A 22,767-nucleotide genomic window follows, 5' to 3' on the forward strand; every position below is an offset into this window, starting at 1 on the left:
AGAGGAGGAGAGAAAGCAGAAGCAAAGAGCAAGGTCTTGAGGTGCTTCAAGAACCGGAGATGGTTCTCCTCAAGTTTCAGAGAGGCAGGGAGGCTGTACCAGAGGGAGACCCCAGCAGAAGAAAGATCTACCACCAACTCGCTGTTTGGAGAAGCGACTGACCGTGAGGGAGTTGGAGGCAGATGAGCGAAGAGCTCGGGAAGGAAGATATTTAGGAAGAGAGATTTCAAGTTATTGAGGTCCCAGGCCCCAGAAGGCCTTCTGGACAAGGCAGAGGGTTTTGAACTTCATCCTCGCCGCCACTGGGAGCCAGTGCAGAGATTTCAGTCCTTGAGAGATACCATCCCTGGGCTTAAGGCCAAGGACAAGATATATCATATCATGGCCTTTAGTTTCTTAAACAAGGACAAAGTGACGCTGTTAGGGAAGTAAACCGATACAACAGACGCGGCAGGATGTTCCTTTTGACTGAGCTCATTCTCCAGTACAGTGAGAGTAAGGGGAGCCCAACCAGAGGGGTCGGATCCATTTGCCTCGATCAAGGGAGTATAGTTGACATCGGACAACCAGCGCAGGTCCCTCTGTAATGAGATTCCCAGGTAGGTAATTATATCGGTTTCAACTCTCATCCCTCTGATGGACTTCAATTTTAGGGCGCTAGAATTCACAAGTCAGAGCGGCAGGACGCTGGATTTCGCCACATTTATCTTTAAGCCCGAGAAGTGACTGAAGAAGTCCATCTGTGCGAGAAGCGTGGGAAGGTAATGGTGGATATCGATCAGATGGCTCAATATGTCATCCGCAAACAGGGACAATTTAAAATGTACCTCTCCACATTGGATCCCCTTGATCCCTGGATTCCCTGTGATTGCGATTGCCAATGGTTCCACAGTCAGGTCATATAGTAGGGGGGGAGATGGGACATCTCTGCCTAGCACTTCCCGTTAAGTGGAAGGCCGTTGATAGTTTCCCATTCACTGATACCCTGCCCGTGGGGCAAATGTACATGGTCGAAATCCACAACCTAAAATGGTTTTCCAACCCCATTTTTTGCAGCACCTTCCCCATATAGCACCACTCCAACTGATCAAATGCCTTTTCAGAATCAATGGATGCCAGGAATGTGTCTAAATCGAGGCTCCTGGGTATGGTGCATTAGATCGATCGTTTTCCTAATATTGTCTGGCCCTTGATGCCCAGAGATAAACCCAACCTGGTCCACATGCACTAGCATTGGCAGCACTCATTCGAGTCTGTTTCCCAACAGGTGGATTTTTACATCCGTATTGAAGAAAGATCGGGTGGTAAGATTGACACAGGGCCGGATCTTTTCCCTCTTTGGGGATAACTACTATGAGCACACCTAGCAGAGAGTCCTGGAGCGCTCTGGTCTCTAATGCCTGGTTAAACATTGTATTCATGAAGGGTGCCACGGTAGCAGTTGTTAAAAATCTTGGTGTTCAATATTTTGCCTCCCTTTTCATGTCCACCCAGATCAGCTCAGTGTGTCAGGCGGGCTATTTCCAGCTGAAGATTCTGAGAAAGGAGCTGCAGTTTATTCCCTGACATCTTCGTGCCCCGGTGGTTGCAGCCTTAGTTCTTAGTCGCATTGTCTACTGTAACTCCTTGTACCTGGCGCAACCAGCTTATCTGGTACAACCAGGGGTGTTGCTAGGTCTTGAAAAGATCAAGAGCTAAGCTAATGTCGGGACTGGTAGGACACGGGGCTATCTATAGCCTTTTGGTTGTAGCTCCTGAGCTATTATCTGGGGCTAGAACCAAAAGGCCCAGGGCTTTAGCCGCCTCAGCCCCCCCACACCCCTTCTAGCAATGCCTCTGGGTACAATGCTTGATAATTTTGCAAAATTCTGCTGCGCGGCTAGCCACCGGCACACCATTCAGGGATCATATCTCCCCAATTCTTAGTGATGTTCATTGGCCCCCTGTGGCCAAGCGTGTGCATTTCAAATCTCGATGTCTTGTACATGGGGCCTTCCATGCTGTGGAGCCGGAGTACCTGCAGCATATGTTTTGGCCTTATGTACCCTGCCGCCCTCTGCATTCTGCGCACAGATTTCTTATTTCTGTGCCTAGATTTCGGTTTGTCCGTATTGGTGGCCGCTCATTTTCTGTGATGGCTGCCAAGTTGTGGAATGCTCTGCCTATTGCACTGCGGTCCACTGTGGCTCTTCTGCAATTTGGACGTTCATTAAAAACCTTGCTCCCAATCACTCTTATGAACAATGACGGTAAGATTTTTGCTAAAGTACTGGCGGGCAGGCTAAACACGGCTCTGCCGGGCCTAATCGACTGCGACCAGACTGGGTTTATCACTGGAAGAGGGGCAAATGACAATATCCGCAGAACAATAGACATTGTTGAACATGCCCACAGGTCTGGGGTCGGAATGGCAGTGATCTCATTGGATGCTCACAAAGCATTCGACATGATAGACTGGGGGTATATACGGGCGACCCTGAAGCACTTTGGATTTGGCCCAAACTTCACCAAATGGGTCATGGCCAACTATAAAATTCCCTTGACACAGTTAAGGGTTAATGGCGCGAGGTCGGAAGCAATACAGATACTGAGGGGAACCAGGCAGGGATGCCCACTATCCCCATTAATTTTTGCCCCATCTATGGAGCCTTTTGCAGCTAAAATCAGCCAAAATACCATGATCAGGGGGGTCCAAATTGGGGGCAATGAATATAAAATTGCGTTATACGCTGACGATGTTCTGATAACAGCATCGAATCTGGCAGTGTCTCTCGACGCCTTATGGAAAGAAATAAGTGACTTCGGACTGTTATCAGGATTTACAGTTAATCTAGATAAATCAACAGCCTTAGCGATTAATATCCCTAAACGGGAAAGAGAAGCCCTCCGCCCACTAATGCCTATTCCATGGGCATGAAAAGGCAATAGACTACCTAGGCGTGAGAATCACTAAGGGCCCTACCCGTCTATACATCGAAAATTTCCCACACCTAATTACCAATCTTAAGAACGATCTGAAATCATGGCCCCCTAAAGACATCTCCTGGTTCGGCCGCATCTCGGCCATAAAAATGAACATTATTCCTAGGTGGTTATACACATGCGCTGCAGTCCCGACCCGTATCCCAGGATCGGTACTGGTAGACATGCAAAAGAAAATGCAGGGATTTGTCTTTTGGGGGGGGGGGGAGCACTCATCAGCAAGCGAATAATGTTACGGGACAAGGGTTTGGGGGGGCTGGGGGTCCCAGACATAGCCAGGTAACACCCTAGCAGCACAACTATCACATGCGTTCACATGGTTTCAAGTGGTTGATCCTCCGAAATGGAAGCAGATTGAGGAATCCTGGTGCGTGGGCAACCCCGCGGACCTTCCACATCTGCCAGAGAGGAAAGGACAAGTTAACAGGGGCCCTCTAACAGCTACAATCACGACAGCCCGATGATGGAAAGCAGCGGCTCGAAGGTGGGGCGGCCGGGGAACGCTAGGCCCTCTATCACCCATCTGGAATAACCCAGAGTTCTCACCGGGCTGTAGCCCCAATAACTTCCAAGCTTGGAGGGAGGGGGGATTACTTAAAACGAGCAATTTCCTGGAGGAAGGCCAACCCATCCTATTCGAAAGATGCAAAGAGAAATTTGGAGTAGGGGAAAGGGAAAGATTTCATTACTCACAGATAAGGCACTGGCTGTCTAATAGAGCGGTGCGCGAGAAATGCTCAAGAGAACTTACGGCTCTGGAGAGCACTCTCACGGCCCCCATGAAAAGGAGTAGAATCTCAACACTATACCGTCTCCTGGACAGGGTGGACCCCTCCAAAAAATAAAGGTATATGACTGAATGGGAGAGGGATCTGGGTAGGGAAATAGAAGTGGAAGAATGGGCAAAAATATGGGCGAGGCTGCATAAAAGCTCGCAATGCATTACAAATAGGGAGGGGGGCTATAAGCTATGCTATAGATATTATGTGACCCCGGTACAAATTAACAAGGCTCATCCACACCTCTCGGACCACTGCTGGCGAGGATGCCCCGCCACCGGATCATTGTTTCACATGACATGGACAAAGGCAGAGGCGTATTGGAGGAAGATACTTAAGCACATTATGGATATTACGGGACTCGCCATTCCATGGGACCCGGGGATTGTTCTCCTGGGGGAAACAGGGGGAGGGACATTACCGATATCAGGCCACATACCCCGATTGTGTACGCACCTACTCCTGGCAACGAAAATTGCCATGGCCCGCCTGTGGAAACACAAAGACGGCCCATCTATAGCATTATGGTGGTCCAAATGCTGGGACATCGTAGTAGCGGAAAGGGTAACCGCAATCCGGGACAATACGCTTACCAGACGCAGGAACACCTGGGACCCATTTATGGACTACGCATCCAGATGCCCAGCTCTGACTAGAAGACCACCACTCACCAGGTGGCTACAAAGCAGCCCCCTCTATAGACTGCACTGCATATCACAGTCCCACCCATTCCCCCCAGAAGGATGACTCAACCTGCCAAGCCCTATCAAATCCTTGGACATCCGAACATGGCCACCACAGAGCAAAACCCCTGTACTAATTATGATATGCTGGTTCTGAATGATGTAATTCAGTGATCAAATGCTGTTGTTGATGTAATGAATCTGTAGAACTAATAAAATGTTATGAAAAAAAAACCTTGCTCTTCTGATTTTCCGTTTTGGGCCATTGAAGGTGCTTTAATAGTCTTGTAGCACCAGGTTACCTTTTGGTGTTAGATGCGTTGTACATCGGTACGAAAATGGATAACACATGAAAGTATGGAAAGTCTTAAAAAAGCACACCGTAAAGCCATTGTCACCCAGAGATGTACCCACTTTAATTTTCCCTATGCTTCGGATTACATCCTCCTCTGTCACTGGGGCATCTAACTCAGCCGCCTTCTCTAACGATATACTCAGGATGAGCAAGCGATCTAGAAGCCGATCAATATGAGATCTGTATCCCGATATTGAGTTGAGCACAGGAGTTCATATTATTTACGGAATTCCTCCGCTATGAGGCTGTCGTTATAGACCATATTACCCCTCTCTAATCATATAGCCGCCACCCTTCTTGCCTTCCTTTGATCCTGTAAACCTCCAGGCCAGGATCTTGTCTGCCCGTTCCCCCCCCCCTCCCAACTTTCCATGTATTTTGGTTTGAGGAAGATACATTTTCTTTCCGTCTGGTTTAAGGACTTCAATTGGGCTTTGTATTTAAGCTTCTCCGATAACCCTGGAGACAACCGTGTATTCAGCCTCCCACCGGGTCTCAAAGCCTCAAATTTGCTCCTTAATTCTACCTCTTGTGTTGCCCGTCCCTCTTCCTCCGTGTGCCCATTCTATCAGTTCCCCCTTAATCGTGGCCTTAAAGGCCTCCCACACACCCGGCACCCCCACCTCCCAATTAGCATTAAATTGGAAGTATTCTTTTATGGTCTTTAAAAGTCCCTGAGCCAGCTCCCTGTCTTTCAGTAAAAGATCATTGCATATCCACTGACCTGCTTCCCCCATTCACCCAGCCCCCAATCTGAACCCTCACTAAGTAGTGGCCTGACCATGGTACGTGTTGTGTGGTTGAGTTCGTAACCTTACTTTTCAGACTGGCCTCTAAGAGAATGTAGTCTATTCTTGAATACGAGTCGAGAACAAGTGAGTAATATGTGAACTGAGGGGTCTACCCCATCCACTCGGTCTAGGGAATCCGCCACCCCCAGTTTTTCATTGATGCGCTGAAAATGCTGGGATCGCCTCAACTGGGCCTGGGGCACCATAAGGGGTATAAATCTCTTCCGATCCGCCACTAGGTCCAGGCCCATATGAAAGTCATCCCCCACCACAAGCATTCCCTCAACAAATAACTGGAGTTTCCCCTTTACGGAGTCCCAAAATAAGTCTTGGGCATCGTTCGGACAATATACCGACCCTACTGTGACTATTCCCTTTTGTCGCTCCCTTAATAAAAATGAAGCGCTCCCAGGGACTTTTAGTTCACTGTCTACTAGCAAGCCCAACTTACTTGCCACCACAATGGCCACCCCCTTCTTTTTGAATGGACCTGATGCCCAATAGATTTTACCAACCTCGCCTATAATGACGGTTCTCTATCTTTCTGCCAGTGGGTATCTTGCAAAAACATAAGGTCCAGTTGAAATCAAAAATTGTTAGGGAACCTTTATACGGATGGTTCAGGCCCCTCGTATTCAGAGAGCCCATGCTAAGGGAGGCATCTAGCTAAGCCATGTGGTCCCTTCCAAAGCCTAAAAGTACCTCATCTGGGGTACCTATCGATACTCGCGCCCGTAGGTGTGAAAGTATTCACCTTGTTACCCCTTCCCCACGTCGTCCTGCCAAGTGCCTTACAACAAACTTCTTTGTACCCCCTCCCACAAGAACACCACCCATAACAATGCCCCCCACCCAACAGTATCTGGCCCTGTAATGCTACCCACTGCATAACTGAACCAGACCACTCACTACTCTACCAAAGTCTCCTCTCTGGGCCCCCCTAGCCCTCCATCCCTCTTATGTCACTTGTCCAATTAAGATCGCCCCCCCCACCTCCAGACCTCCCACAGCTGGGCCTCCTCGTGTGCTGTCTAGGTGAGATTGTCGACTCCCTCCAATTCCGCGATGCCCCATGCGGTTTCGTCCCATTTGCCAATAATGAAGAATATGCTCACATTGGATATTGGAGTGGATATTTGATGCTAAACCACTCCTTGGAATCTTAAAGTTTTGAAAATACTCGAGCCCCACAGGTCAGGTCTGTGCGGGAGACGGTGGATTCACTTTCTTGAACTTGTGAAAGCCCTGCACTCAACGTCTGTCTCTGGGCCCTCCCTTTCTTGAACCGGCCCCTTGCGCCTCATCTGTTGGTCGGGCCGGGACCCTGGAGCATCCTCTCCGATCAGTTCCTGGGAGATCCTGCTGATACCATCCTCTGTGCTCATTTTGTATTTGGCTCCCTCGTATTCAAATGCCAGAGAGAAGGGGAAACTCCATCTATACCTCACTCCTTTGGTGTTAAGCCATTTGGTTAGGGGGGGGCACATGGGCGGCGTTTGGCCAGTGTAAATGCTGAGAGGCCTTTAATGGTTATTTCCGCCTCCCCACTCGACTGGGCCCACTTTCCTGGCCCTGTCCAGAATTTTAGACTTTTTTTTAGAGTAGTAGTGAAATCTGGTCAGTATTGAGCGTGGGCCCCTCGCGCCCTCTCCTGCCCTCTGTGCCACATCAATGGTGGGCTCTGTAGTGTTCTCATTGAAAATCTTATTGATAACTTAATTTATTGCCCCGATAACGTCCATGTGAGTTCCCCCCCCCCCCCTCTCTCTCCGGGAAGCCAAAATATCTGAGGTTCTAACGCGCCTCTCGGTTTTTAAAGTCATCCATCCTCATCTTTACTTCCTCATCCCGTCCCTTCAAATCTGAGATGCGCATGTCCATTTGAGTTCCCAGAATCTCCACCGAGGTCTGGTTAGCTTCCAGCCACTGGAGTCTGTCATCCATGCAGTCAACGTTCGTATCGAGGTCATCCAGCCCGTGACCGATGTCAGCACGGAAGCCCCTTATTTTCTCTAACAGGACTGCCATGTCCTGCTTCATTGACATATCATCGCCCGCCATTATAGTAGTGGGGTGGTTGCTGTCTCTCGAGGAGGGCAGGGGGGCGTGGCAAAAAGTTATTTCTGGAAAAATGTCTTCCAGCTCATGAGGCATCGCGGGAGGGTCCTCTAGGTAGTATTTACCGTTGGAAAGACTTCTCTGGGGGTACGGGGGGCAGTGCACCCTGCCTCTCGCAGATACCCACGCTGGGTCCCCAGACCCACCTCAGGATGCTCCCCTGCAATGGCTCCAACAAGGGCTCCACTCAGTCCTGGAAAGGTATGGATTCACTATCACCACCGGCGGGGAGGCTGGGGTGTAGTGAGTACTCCCCTCACAGATCACCATGGGTAAGGGGGCCCACTCCCTGTGGGGGCAGCTAGTGCAGGGATCCTCTAGCCTCCCAGCTCCCTGCTGCAAATGAAGCGCTGGCTCCCCCGCCTCTGCAGACTGGCTCACCTGGGACACAGGAATTGGGTGCCAGAGCAGTGTTGGTCAGTCGTGGCACCTCTCCGTAAGTTCTTCTAGGAGACCAGCTGCACAGACTCCTCTTTTAACCGCCTTTCTCTGGGCTCAGCTCCGCTGCACACTTAGTGGCCCTGTGACATCGGCCCTGTCGAGTCCTTGGTGATGCAGTGTGTCCAGGCTTTAAACTACAGTTGGGGCTCTACAAGGGGCTGCCCCGCCTCAGTTCTGCTGCTACCTCTGCCACAGTGGTCGCCCCCACTGGTCTATTCCTCCTGCGGCCGTCCCGCAGGAAGCACTGGATTCGACAGGGGGGAGGGGGCCACCAGACATATACCAGATATCGTGCCACCTCGGTCCCGTCCCCCTCTTTTCCCACAGGACCTATAAAACTTCAACTCTGCACAAGTGCCTCTGGTGAGGGTGGTCCACCAAGACCCGAGCCTGTCCAATTTCATACCTGCTGCAAATCCCCGGCCTTACTCGCTCTCCCAGTGGAGCTTCACTGTGGGTCGCAGGGCGAGGCCTCTCTGCTGTTGCTTCACTTGGTTATAACATCTTTAAATATGGACGCAGAAGCCCGAGATTTGGACCGGGGCTGCCTCGGGGGCTCCTCTTCCTGGGGAGGGGGTCACTTGATCTGCACCACAGGGGTTTTTGGGGGGCACACGACCCTTCAATGCCCGGGGGAGAGGGAGCCAAGAAGAGAAACAACTGCATCCCTGCACCCCATGCTGGCCAACCCTGTGTTGCACAATTTAAGAATCAGGTCATCTACCTAGAAGTTGTGCCCCTTCCTTGGTGGCAGAGGTCAGAGTTATCAGGTGGGGAAGCAATGGTCCAGCTAGCATTTAATTACAGGCTGGGCGTAAGTCAGGAGTCCCCATAAACTCAGGAAGACATTTTTATTTAATTTCATTATTTTGATTTCAGGGGCTTCCACAACCAGGCTAAAGTTTGAGCTTTTAGAAGCCATCTTTATTGAACAGTAAACCACACGTTATGATTACACATTCTGTGTGGGAGGCATTGAGGGCCACCTTCAGAATTTCCACCTATGCATGCTGCTAACACAAAGATCTAGAGACGTACGTACATGCAAACCAGGTTCTATGTGATGACCCCTATGAATTGGCCACTCCACTCTGGCTCCTATTCTTGCTTTCCATGTAGCCTCACTTTTTACAGCTTCCAATTTCTTGATAGCTAAAGTCTCACTTTATACAACCCATACATACCCATGCATACATAGTAAAATATGTTTTCATCTGTCACACCTGTAATCTCCAGACAAAATAACAGAACAGCTGACGTTTCTCAGACAAATAGTTCACTCACATTCAAGACGGAGGCGAGCATTAAGCTTTCATCTTCTTTATTCTCTACTCTCCAGCAGTTTCAACAAATATAACTTTGTGAACTTTCAATTTAATTTTTTTTTTTTTTAAACAAACTTCAAATCCCATCAATCCTATAGTCCCCTAGTCTCTGGCCATGTGACCTAGTCCTTCCTGTTCCTCTGTCCTTCCTCTTCTTTTCCTGCTCTCCACAAGATAAGTACATCTTTATCTTAGCTCTGTAATATTTGCTTGACAAAACGTGTTTTATGCCATTAACGTAATTGGAATTGTACACCATTGACAATAATAGAATAAACACGTATAGTAGAGCGCGTAAACGTTAGTGTTTTAGTGTTTAAAAGGGATTCGGAGGCCCCGTGTCATAATGCACAACACTTCAGGAGCCTGCCGTACCCCCTAGCAGAGTGCGAGTTCGCAGACCCAACCCTTGGAAGGGCAGAGCTCTACGCAGGCGGGAAACTTCCCACGAGCCGAGCAGGAACAGCCACGCGCAGCGAATGCGCCAATAGCGAACGCCTCCTACGCGGGAGCATGGCCTTAGACAGCGGAGCCGCACGATTATAGAGTATTACCAGGCAAATAGGAAAGATATATCCTGCAAACATACATACTGTATAAGGAAGGTGCAGCCACGAGCTAAGTGAATCTGTGGACGCGCCACTACACCTACACAGGTATTGATTTAGGCACCGGCCAGCACAATGTCGAACTTTGAGTGGAGCGAAGAGGAGCAGGAGGCAGTCTACCAAGAAGACCTAGCCTATAGCTTCAAAGAAGTGCTGGGAGATTCACTGACAGACGCAGTGGCCCAAGGAGTGCGGCCTTTACAAGAAAGGCTAGATACCATAGAACTATTCCTGAGCCAGAAGGAAGAACGCACCAAGCAGGAAGAAAGCGCGTTCACAAGGGCAACGTTTAACGACCATAAGGGGTGTAACAAGGCCAAGGTGCTGAGCCTCCGGACCCCCTACCCAGGGGAAGACAATATGGGTTGTACAGAGGAGGAACCCCCAGAAGGCTTCCCAGACGAGGAAGGGGATGAGGGGGCCAACCTCCGCCTAAGAAAAGGCAACGAAAACTCCACCACCTAGAAGAGGACGGAACGGCGGACATGTTCCAACCGGAAGAAAATCAGAAATCCGAGATCCTCGGAGTGGGTGCCATCGCCGAGAGTGGCGAAATACATGACGCAGAGATTGAGGAAAGCTCTCGAAAAAGAGGTCAGACAAAGACTGAGGGCCGAATGTCCAAGACCAGACCTGCCGGGCAAAGTCGCGGAAGCCCCGGAACTGGACCCTAAAATGTTGTCGTTCGTCTCCAAATCGAACAGAGACCCGAGGAACGGCATAGACCGCTCCTGGAGAAGCTGCCAAGAAAAACTTCTCGACCTGGCAGGTCTGCTAGCTAAAATAATGGACCTAGCCGAACGAGCCAGAGATACAGGCGAAGAGGTAGACCCAGGAGTGCTAACGAACTGGGCCCAACGGGCCGTATGTATACTAGGAAACGCGAACTGCGCAATTTCATCGGAGCGCAGGAGAGGCCTCCTCTTGAAAAATCGACCGGAAACTAGGAGATCTGTCGTCATACGAAGCCGGCGAGGCAGCGCAGGGCCTGTTGTTCGGAGAGACTTTTGGTAAGGAGATGGAGAGGTTCGTAGGGACCTACACCTCCCTGGAGAAAGCACAGGCTTCGATGAAGAACATTTTTCCAGGGAGAGTTTTTGGCGGGACCGGTCGCTACAGAGGTCACTCGACCGGTTGATACCAAGCATCCATAAGGCCTCAGTACAACAGAATCCAATACTGGGAATCCAGGCAGCCTGATACCTTATTTCCCCCCCAAGAGGCCGCTTCCCTAGAGAAAGACTAAGCAGGGAAGAGGACAAAACTTCCCCACAGGTGAGAAACTTTACATATCCACCAGTAGGGTGGGAAAACTGGCGCTCGCTTTCCAGCGACGCTTGGGTCCTTCAAACAGTGAAAAAGCATGTGTATGGAATTCACAGAAACCCCTGTTCAGGACCGAGCGCCACGCCCCGTAGTCACGACTCAGACCGGAAAAGACCTGCTGGACTCTAAGCCTAGCAGAGAAACGGGCGATCGAACCATGCATAGAGCCGCCAAGATTTGTGAGCAACATGTTCCTGGTTCACCGCAGAGACAAAGTGAGACCAGTGATAAATCGAAGGCACATGAACAGCTGGGTGGCCTATCACCACTTCAAAATGGAAGGAATCCACCAGCTCAGAGATACGCTCTGACAGAACGACTGGCTAGTGAGGATAGACTTGAAAGACGCCCATCTTACGATTCCTGTACAGAGGGATTTCCGTCCATTCCTAGCATTCGACTGGGACGGGCAATTATGGCAGTTCGCAACGATGCCTTTCGGGCTCTCCTCGGCACTGTGGACATTCACGAAAGTGATGAAGCCGGTAGCCGCAGCGATCAGAGGGAAAGGAATTTGCATGATTTTATATCTAGATGACATCCTACTGATGGCCGACAGCAGAGAGACCCTAGTCTACCAGACCGACTGGGTAGTACACCTCTTAACTTCGTTAGGTTTCCTAGTGAACTGGGAGAAGTCGGAGATGGCTCCGGCGAGGAAGATAGAATTCCTGGGATTTGTTATAAACACCAGGTCGGCGACACTGGAACTCCCAAACAAAAAGATCAAAGACATAAAGAGAGAAATAAGAGCATGTCTCGGCAAAACGAGCATATCACTCCGCACCATAGCGAGAGTAGCAGGCTTACTAGCGGCATCAATACAAGCAATCTTCCCAGGGCCATTACACTACCGAGCCCTTCAGAGGCTGAAGATACGGCATTTTCAGCAAGGCCTACACTACCACCAACTGGTACTCTTAGATCAGGAGTCCAGGACAGAGTTGGAATGGTGGTTAGCGAACATGGAGGCCTGGAACGGCAGAGTCATCTTTTGGCGACCGCCCAGACCTGATAATAGAATCAGATGCCAGCAGAGCAGGCTGGGGAGCCCGGTGCGGGGATTTTTATTTTTTTTATTTTTATTTTATTTTATTTATAAAGCGCAAAAAACCAGGCCCAGGGGCAACCGGGCGCATACTCTTAAACATGTTACAAAAAGCAGTAGTTACAGAAGTTACAAAAAATATACAGCATATATACATGTACCGAAGGGTACCATTAACAGTGTATAATACAGGGACAGAGCAGAGAGAAAATGTATATTCAGTTCTGTACCCCACATGGAGTCTGGACTGTGTCAAGGTCTCATGAGACTTGGGAGAGCAACCATGTTTTAGCATTGTTCTTGAAGGAGTGGAATGATGGTTCAATTCTGATAGGTGTGGGCAAGGTGTTCCAGAGTTTGGAGGCCAGGACGGGGAAGCTCACCCCACCAGCTTTTTGGAGTTTGCATCTAGGCACGATGAGGCTGTGAGTTTGGGCTGCTCTGGTAGGTCGAGTGGAGTGTGGCGTGAGAAGCGAGTGGACAGGTAAGGTGGGGCGTTGTTGTTCAGACATTTGTGAGTCAAAGCTAGGGTTTTCAGGGCAATTCTCTGTTTTACCGGGAGCCAGCGTAAGACCAATCTGACGGAGGAGATATGAGAGCGTCTCGGGATGTTTAAGGCTGCCCTTAAGGCATTATTTTGTACAGTTTGCAATTTATTAAGGTTAGACTGACTGGTCCCTAGGTAGAGAGCACTACAGTAGTCGATTTTGGCCATAACAAGAGTTCTGGCTAGTGTGATACAGTTGGTGGCGTTTACGAAGGGTCTACAGGCAGTGATAAGTTTGCAGGTATAGGCCGAAGCTGACCTAACTGCATTTATTTGTCTGTTCAGAGAAAGCGAGGAGTCAAGATAGACCCCTAGCGTCTTAGTATCTTTGGAGACTTTAATGTCATTGCCGTCAATAATGAAGGACTTGTAGGTTTGGTCTAGTTTGTTGAGCCGATGATTTGATCCTAAAAGTAAGAGCTCAGTCTTATCATCGTTAAGGCAGAGTTCGTGCTGTGCCATCCAGGCCTGGATGACCGAGTAAACATCGTTAAGGGCTTTGGTGTCAGCTGTGTAGTCTCCTGTGATAGGGATGAGTATCTGGGTGTCGTCCGCATAGTTAGTGTAGGAGACACCCAGATAGTCAAGCACATCGAAGAGGGGCTTGGTGAATACGTTATACAACGTAGGGGATACACACGAGCCTTGAGGAACGCCACAGTGAATGGGGGAGGGATCCGCTGATGCCAGCGGTGAGAAGACCCTCATGGATCTATTGCTCAGGAATGAGTGGGTCCAGGCATTGGCAGAGTCGGAGAAGTGGGCTGCGGATTTGAGATGCTGGCAGAGTATTTGGTGGTTGACCAGATCAAAAGCCGCAGAGAGATCGAGGAGAAGGAGAAGAGCTAGCTTCCCATTGTCCTTCAGTGACTCCATCTGAGTTTTCAAGTCGATCAGAGCTGACTCCGTGCCATGTTTAGGGCGGAACCCTGATTGTCTTAAGCCCAGGAGATTGTTTAGTTCGAGGTAATCCTGAATCTGCAGGTAGGCTGCGCGGTCCAGGATCTTGAGCAGGAATGGGACCGTAGTGATAGGTCTGAAGTTAGTTGGGATATTAGGGTCAAGGGAGAGTTTTTTGAGGAGTGGGATAACCCATGCATCCTTTAGGTTGTCGGGGACAATACCCGTCTTGAAAGAGGCATTTATGAATGCTGTAATGAACGGGGCTAGCTCATGAGATGCTTCTTTGATAATAGGTGCTGGGCAGGGGTCGCCTTGGCAATTGGAAGGTTTTAAATTGTTTATGATGTTTTCTACTTCGAGAGTAGTGAGTGGGGAGAAGGAGAAAGGTTTATGCGGATAGGTTAAATGTATATTAAGTGTAGGTGTGGTCGGTGGTTGGTCAAGCTGTAGGGATTTCTGTTTGTCCCTGATTTTAGATTGGAGGGTAGCAATTTTACCCAGGAGTGCTGACTGAATATTGGTGCACCAAGTTTTGTCTTTGGAGCAAGAGTCAGGGGGGGCTGCAGGTGTCTCGAGTTCCTTAAGGATATTAAAGAGTTCCTTAGTATTGGACTGGGCTGACATAATGCGGTTATTATAAGAATCTTTGTTTGCCTGGAGTACAGCTTCTTTATAGTTAAGGGTGGCTATCAGAAGACTGTCCTTGTGGGCGTCGGAGTGGTGACTTCTCCAGCGTGACTCTGCTGAGCGTTTCTCTTTGCGTAACACTCTAAGCTGGGGAGTAAACCATGAGTTAAGGTGTGCTCGTTGTTTGGGTTTCCTCAGTTTGAGCGGGGCGATAGAGTTGATGGCTGCAAGCAGTGACTGGTTATATATGTCGGCTAGGTTGGTGGGGTCTGAGCAAGTGTCAGGAGCGTTATTTAGTGTGGGAAGGATAAGGGGGAGTATTTTTTCTGTTGTAATGTTCTTTTTATTTCTAGTGAGGGTGGCTGGGGCGACCAAAGGCCTGGGTGGTGGGGCTGCTTCAATGCTTAAAGTGATGACATGGTGGTCAGACCACAAGCAAGGGGCGTTGGAGATTACGCTAATATTGCAATTGGTGTCACTAAGCCAGTCAAGGGATCGCCCTTTAATGTGGGTGGGTTCCTGTATGTGGTGAGTGAAACCTAAATCTGTTAAGGTATTAGCTAGGTCGAGGGCCGCAGGATCATTAGGGTCTTGGTGTCCTAGATTGAGGTCGCCAAGAATGATGGTTTGGGAGTTGGATTTAGCATTGTTGAGTACTAACGTAGAGATATCATCCACAAAGGATGTGGGTGGACCAGGGGGTCTGTATATTAGGTGGATGGTAGCCGTTTGTTTAGCTGAGAGTCCAAGCTTGACAGAGAGTAATTCTGCAGTTTCCACCTTAGTGCTTGGGATGGTTCTAAGTCCTAATGAGTTTCTAGCGATGAAAGCAATTCCTCCACCTCTCGAGGTGCGATCACATCTGATGATGGAGTAATCAGTGGGGATGGCCAATGAGAGTGCCGGGCCGGAAGCTGCGTGCAGCCAGGTCTCGGTGATGGCGATGAAGTCGAGTTCCTGAGTTTTGATAAGATCAGCAATGTCCAGAGCGTGCGCAGCTAGGGATCTTGCGTTAATCAGGGCAGCTTTAATTAAACCAACGTTGCTTGATGAAGCTGTGATGGTTTGAGTGTGATGGGGCATGGGTGAGGTGGCCGTTTGTGGAGGCGGGCTGTGCGTATGAGTTTTGAGGTATGAACTCAGGTACATGGGGTGTCCCTTCTTACCCATAAGTCTAGATCCTAATCTTAGGTTTCTAAGAGTGATAGGACATGGTTGGTTGGGTGAGGATTTTTTGGCGAAATGGTCGAGCCATAGGGCCGGATCATTGAGGTAGATGTTGTGGTATTGAGGTGCAGTACTTTGGTAGGTATCAGGAGATCTGTGAGAGGTGGCCATGGATGAGGTGTGCAAGGAGCTAGGTGCAGCTAAATCGGGAGGTGGTAGGTGTGATGACCTGGTAATGGACCACACAGAGTAGTACTTGTAATGAGGAGAGCAGTGACCTTAGGGAGGACCAGCGTGGTAGCATGTTACCGAGGTTAGAGAGGAAGGGCTGCTGGGTCTGTGAGGCAGTTATAGGTAAGCGTTACAGGCACTATTTGGCTAGGCAGTGCGTGCTCTGTACGAGCAATGCAGGCTAATGAGTTTAAGACAGGTTAAGTCTACTTATTCAGAGTCAAACAATGGGGGTGCATCAGATCAGGGTACACAGGCAAAGCAAATACCAAAGCTTGCATATACATTAGCATGTTAGGCAGGGAACAATGCAGAACAATCTCCAGACAGGGAGGAGATGGATCACATCGGAACTCCAATTACACAAACTGCCTAGAGTTACTAGCCGGATCCTTTGCGATCAGGGCATTTACGAAAGGGGAAGTGAACTCCTGTATCCTGCTAAAAATGGACAACATTTCGGCAGTCAAATACATCAACCATTTAGGAGGGACAAGGTCCAAACTGCTGGCAGAAATAGCCAAGGATTTTTGGCATTCCTGCCTAGAATCAGGGATCTCGGTGGTAGCTGAATACTTACCAGGTTCTTTGAATGTAGTAGCGGACTGGAACTCCAGACATCTCTCAGACTCCAGCGACTGGATGCTGGACCGGATGATTTTTCAGAAGCTGGAAAAGATCTGGAGCCCAATATACAAAGATCTATTTGCGTCCAGGCTGAATACTCAGAAAGAGAGGTTCTTCAGTTGGAGATTGGACCCAGCGGCAGCCGGAGTGGACGCTTTTCTACAAGATTGGAAGGAGCACACGCTTTCCGCTTTTCATAATGATGAACTCAGTACTAGCAAAGGTACGCAAAGAGACAGCTGACCTGATAGTGGTAGCTCCGATCTGGAAATCCCAAGTATGGTTCCCAACACTCATGGAACTATTGGTAGATTACCCGAGAATAGTGCCCCAAGGAGAACACCTCCTCACGGACCCAGCTGGGTCATCTCACCCTCTGAGAGTGAAGGGGACACTGCCATTGATGGCGTGCAGGATAGCAGGAGACGCTGGAATCTCCCGGGCATTTCGCCACAAGCTGCTAGTCTCATCGCAGAGTCATGGGCTCCATCAACTCGAAGGAGCTACGACGCAGCTTGGAACAAGTGGTCGACATGGTGCAGAAGGCAAAATATTCATCCCGTTTCTGCCCCTCTAGTTGAGATCTTGAATTTCCTAGCGGAACTCCTCCAGGACGGCAAAGCATACAGAACAATAGGGGTATACAGATCTGCGATATCAGCAGGTCACCTACCCGTGGAAGGAGTACCGGTGGGAGAGAACGTAGCAGTAATTCGGCTACTAAGAGGAATAAGATTCAGGAAACCACCGCAGCCGAAATATGAATCTTTATGGGACGTAGCAATAGTATTGAAACTATTTGCGGACAGGCCCGACAACAAGTATCTGTCCCTACGACAGCTGTCCGAAAAACTAGCCATGCTACTATGCTTGGTGTCATGCAGGAGAGTAGCAGACGTGAGAGTCTTAGAAGTGAATAGGAGAACGTACGGGCCGGAAGGCGTGACGTTCAGCTTAGCCAGAAGAACTAAAACGGATTCTAGTACCATCACATACCGTACATGCAGGAGCACCCGAAATGGTGCGTAGCGGCATGTATAAAGGAATACGAAAATAAGACAGCCGAACTAAGACCGGCAGGGACGACTCTATTAATTGCGCGCAGAAAGCCACACAGAGGAGTAGCAACAGCCACCATAGCACGATGGGTCAGAAACATTATGAGTTTAGCAGGTGTAGACATGACAAGATTCGGGGCACACTCAGAGGAGCGATGGCCTCGAAAGCACTAGGACTAGGTGCAACATTACAAGACATCATGAAAGCCGCAGACTGGGCTAGTGATACGACATTCAGGACGTTTTACTACCGACATATTAATGCAATGGCAGGAGTAGTAGTAAGAAGCTTTGAACAAGCTTAATGCTCGCCTCCGTCTTGACATAGAATGAAGATTCCCCCTGCTAATAGCGCAGGGAGCTCTTGATTCTATTAAAGACAAGCAGGCGAGCATTAAATTCCCATCCCGAATACACAATGAATGCAATGATGAAATACATGTGGTGAAGTACTGTTGATAATTAACATGGCTATTTCTTCCAGAATAGGGTGTGTATTCCCGCCCTAACGTATACTATTTGTTTCTTATTAACTTTAGGGGATGAGCAAAAGAACAGCTGAAAGCCCGAATCAGAGCAGGTCGCCTAGAACAGCTTCGAAAGCTCACATGTGAGAGATCGAACTGGTACAAAGCAGGAAGTTCATCACAAGTTCAACAGTTGAGTGCGCAGTTAAAGAGAAAGGACAAGTTCAAGCAGTCAAAGAAGAAGAAGGACAGAGGAACAGGAAGGACTAGGGGACTACAGGATTGATGGGATTTGAAGTTCGTTTAAAAAAATAAAAAATAAAATAAAAATTAAATTGAAAGTTTACAAAGTTATATTTGTTGAAACTGCTGGAGAGTAGAGAATAAAGAAGATGAAAGCTTAATGCTCGCCTCGTTGTCTTTAATAGAATCAAGAGCTCCCTGCGCTATTAGCAGGGCGAATCTTGATTCTTGATTCTAAATATGCAGAAACATGGTTTGTAGCACTTTTTAAACAGGATCGCTTTCAGACTTATTTAACGTGCAAAATTGTTCGTATTTGCTCAATACATTGCAGTAAAAAATATCTGAACATACAAAATATGCAGAAACAGAGCTCTCAAGTCATACTGTAAGTCCTAACATTGCTAGCACACGTTATGTTTAATTTCTGTGACGTTTATAAAAACAAGACTACACTTATCTGAAGGCAATACAATGTAAGCCTTAAAGCCAAGACTGGTTGATATCACACCCGACATTGAACAACTTGCGGTCTGGCTAAATGGGCTGTTTCACTTTCAAGACAGAGACCCAAGGTTTACAGCCTTTTTTTGACCTAGGCATTGGGCTTGCTATGCATATCGGGCATAACATTGACACTTCAAAAAAGCACATGTGCACCCTTTCAGCCGTCAGGAACATTTGTGAACACACGCAAGGTAACGGCAAGAATGACAGGTTGGCAAAGTGGCAATGATGGTGGGCCTCATGCTACACTTTTCCAGTGTACACCACTGGTAGGCTTGATGAAGGCGGTATTTAATGCCTTCCTGAATTGTAGGGGATTTTTTATGAGTGTGGATTTCTGTAAAAAATGTTTACAGTTGGGGCAAATCGTCCCAAAGATGACCAGTGCCCATCCCCCTGCCACCAAGCCAAATCATATTATGTTGGGTAATTTCACTCGGCTGTGCCATTCCGAGGGTTCTTTTAGGGAGTTCTTCAGATGAGACCAATCAAACAGTGACCACTGATGGCAAGACAAAACCCAACATTTTCTCAAACTATAGACATGCAAACACTACAGTGACTCCCGCGTCTGGATGCATTACTAGTAGCTTTGAGAGCAACAGTAATCGATATAGCCAAGATTAAAAAATTGCTCATCTCTTTCGATAATGTTCTTTCTGATGGATGTGTCTCCCATGGATTACTCATCCATGATATCTTATCCACAGCACGGCCGTTCAGAAACGTTTCCGCTGCCAAGGGGTGCAGCGCGGCTTCCCATCAGATCCGCCCAACGCTTCTATGCGCTGGACAGGACGTCGAAGCCAGTATATATTGAGGGGCTGCGCACTGTGACCTCTGTTCCACCCTCTTTCTGCAGCATTCTGACACTGAGGGACCACAGAACACTTGGTACACTATCTGCTAAGAGGGGCAGGTTGGGAGGGCCATGAGGACTCCATGGGAGGAACATCCATCAAGAACATTACTCAGAGCCAAGTAATTTGCTCTTATAATGGATTCCTTCCTCCCACAGATTTCACATCTATGATCAGCTCACAAAGCAGTACGAAGAACTGGAGGAGGCAGGAACCCACCTAGACCAAAAAACTCTGGAGGGCCACTATACCAAAATAGGCATCCTAGCCTGAAAGGTAATCAAATCAAAGCAGTAATGTTTAGCAAACGTGTGCAGGGACACCCATGTTGCCGCCTTTTCAGCCAGATCATAGAATTCCGGGATACAGAGAATGAACCACCTTGACCAGATCCGTTTGGTAGGTAACAGCCATGCCAGCACGAGCACAAGCATAACCAATGAAAAGCTGGCTATCTTTCCTGGCCTCTCTCATCCGAGAGATGTAGTAGCTGAGGGGCTGCACCTAGTCCAGCCGATCAAATTGTTGCTCTGCCTCCCTTGAGAGAGATGCAAATCCAAAACCCTTTTTAGAAGAAGGTCCCACTCTCAATGTCACATTCTCTTTCGAGAAAACCGAATAAGGCAGTTTACAGCGAACAACAGCAGCTCACTCATCTGTCTCGCGGAAGTGGTGGCAACCAGGAATATCACCTTAAGGGTGAGCAACATAATAGAACAGGAAAGGAGGGGCTCAAATGGAGCCGTGATAAGTTATGTGATAAACAAATTTAAATCCCACACCGGAACGTGGAAGAAACTAGTTACACAAACCCTGAAAGAATTGCATAACAGTGGGGATTGTTAAAAACGGTCCCTCTTCCGGGGACCTCTTAAGAACTGCAATAGCAGCTAGGTATCCCTTAAAAGTGCTGACCTGCAGGCCCACAGATTAGCCTGGACCTCATGTGCATCCAGGACTGACGCCTTAACACTGTACTTGCTTGCAGCCATGGACCTGCCAACACAATCGGCTGTGACTAACCCCAAATGTAAAATTTGACAAGAGTCTTTCTTGCCATCATTGACCAGAGACAGTAAGTCAGCCCTCATCTCCCTCCCCCCCTCAGGGATGTTATTATCCGCATTGGATACTGTGGACCAAAGACCGAAAGAGAACTTCGCCAGGGTAAAGTAGGCGTTAATTGCTTGAAGGGGAGGCTGCCCGACACAAAAACGCCTTTCCCCCAGGTTTCCAACCTCTTACTCTCCCCTGTCAGGGGGGGGGGGGGGGGTAGAAGGAAAGATGGAAGACTTCATATTCGCAGTGGGTAGAAGGAAAGATGGAGGACTTCATATTAGCAGCCACGGCCTGTACCACAAAGCTCTCAGGGTAGGTGTTAGTGGACAGGAATGCCGGATCCGAGGGGACAGGGAGATGCTTCCTAGCTGACTCCCTGTCAATGGAAGCTGTAGAGGCAAGCCTCACCCACACCTCTAGCACTAGGGTAACTGCTACTTTGGATGGTAGCAGGCTTTCCCTTTTGGGGCCTTCATCCAGGATGTTCGTGAATTTGAATTGAATCCTGAGCCAGGATGGAGCAGATATGCCCAGGGTATCAGCCACTTTAAACATCAGTTTCTGAAAAGATGCCCGAAACTTACCAGGATTGGGGGCTGGAAGAATGTCCATTTCAGGGATCGTATCCAGAACACTGGCTTCCTGGGGATCTCAGGCCAGACACTGTACATCTACACCTTCCTCATAGAAATCCTCTGGGAAATTCTGCTCTTCCCTGGAGACTAAAAGTACCAACCCAAAGGGCACCTGGTCTTGCTTTTCGCCGTAGATGTCATACATCTTAGACAAAAGGTAACTGAAGAGGGGCATATTCGAGAGAGACTAGATGCCCACTGACAACTAGGGAGAAAGTTGGAACTGGCATCAAAGCCTAAATGGCCGAAGATGGGCCTAGTGGCACTGGGGAACATTGTCACTCTTGGGTCCAAGCCTGGGTCTGTAGGTTTGCGGGAGTGATCTCCAGCAGGTATCCTGCCGTTCCCAGAACATGTGGTGGGACCCTGTCGGCACCAGAGCCAACGGTGCAGAGGCTGAAGCCAATGGCACAATGGCGGATATGTCCAGCATCTTTAGGTGAAACTGTTCCTATTTGGATCAGAAAGGATACCCGAGCCGCCTTCTTCAGAGATTCTCTGGAGCAGTGGCTCTTCTTTTCAGAAGAGGAAAAATGAATGGTGCGAGGATCAGCTTGGGGAGCGGGATCTCTTGCAGTGATTCTTATTGTTCTCTCTCTTTGGATTGTCATTCTGAACAACCTCTTTTGAGACTGCACAACTTTACCTGTTGCCTTGTGGACATAGGTGAAAATCTTTTCCGTCTGTTCCCTTAGAGCCTTCGGGTGCATGGAGTGGCTGACCCCACAATCCTGTGTGTTATGCTCCCCGCCTAAGCAATAAAAGGCAAATTTGGTGAAGACTTCTGCCAGCGACAATCCGCACACTGTTTGAAACCGGAGGCCTTCGCGGGGTCAGGCATGGAGACGACATTACAAAAAAACTTGACAAGCATGTTTCTGAAACAAACCGAGTGTCAGAAAAAAGGAACTGAGGTCACGGGCGCAGTGTCTCAATGTATACTCACCCTAACATCATGTCCAGCGTGGGGTGTGTAGAGGCATCGGCCTGAGCCGGCGCGGAGCCATGCAGTGCTCCCTAGAGGTGGTTAAGTTTCCGGAGAACAGCTGCGCTGTGGATAGGATATCGTAAGGCCTCCACCATAGCAGGCACACATTACAGTGGAAGCTGTAACTGGAATGGCCTGCCACTCCCTTTGCATTCATAGCACATATTCTAGTGTCCAGTGAATGAGAGCTAGACTACTAGTCACCTCACCTAAGAAGCAGAGAAGCACTAAAGCAATCGATGTAGCTGAGCAACAGAAAGTAGACCCTGTCTCAATCTATACTTCGGAGACTCTGTGGCTCCTCTGCAATAGGCACGCAACACTATGGAAAGATTGAATACATTTTTGTTACATCTTTCCATGTTTCTGATAACCCTTTTGTGTTTTCTCCA

General features: G+C 48.7%; 1 protein-coding gene and 1 long non-coding RNA gene across 3 annotated transcripts in view; one reads left to right on the forward strand and one right to left on the reverse strand.

The window, feature by feature from the left end:
* The window catches only part of LOC138566956 (uncharacterized), a 120,991-nt gene extending 102,534 nt beyond the window's left edge, over window positions 1-18,457 (forward strand). Inside the window, exon 3 of the long non-coding RNA XR_011302071.1 lies at window positions 18,156-18,457. This is a non-coding gene — a long non-coding RNA (uncharacterized lncRNA). The remainder of the gene's footprint in view (window positions 1-18,155) is intronic.
* LOC138566955 (serine/threonine-protein kinase MRCK alpha-like) overlaps window positions 1-22,767 on the reverse strand; it is a 2,642,347-nt gene that overhangs the window by 785,852 nt on the left and 1,833,728 nt on the right. The gene's annotated exons all lie outside the window — the stretch shown is intronic.

This window comes from Ambystoma mexicanum, chromosome 2p (genome assembly GCF_040938575.1).
Source record: "Ambystoma mexicanum isolate Mex_15411 chromosome 2p, UKY_AmexF1_1, whole genome shotgun sequence".
Taxonomy (NCBI): Eukaryota; Metazoa; Chordata; class Amphibia; order Caudata; family Ambystomatidae; genus Ambystoma; species Ambystoma mexicanum.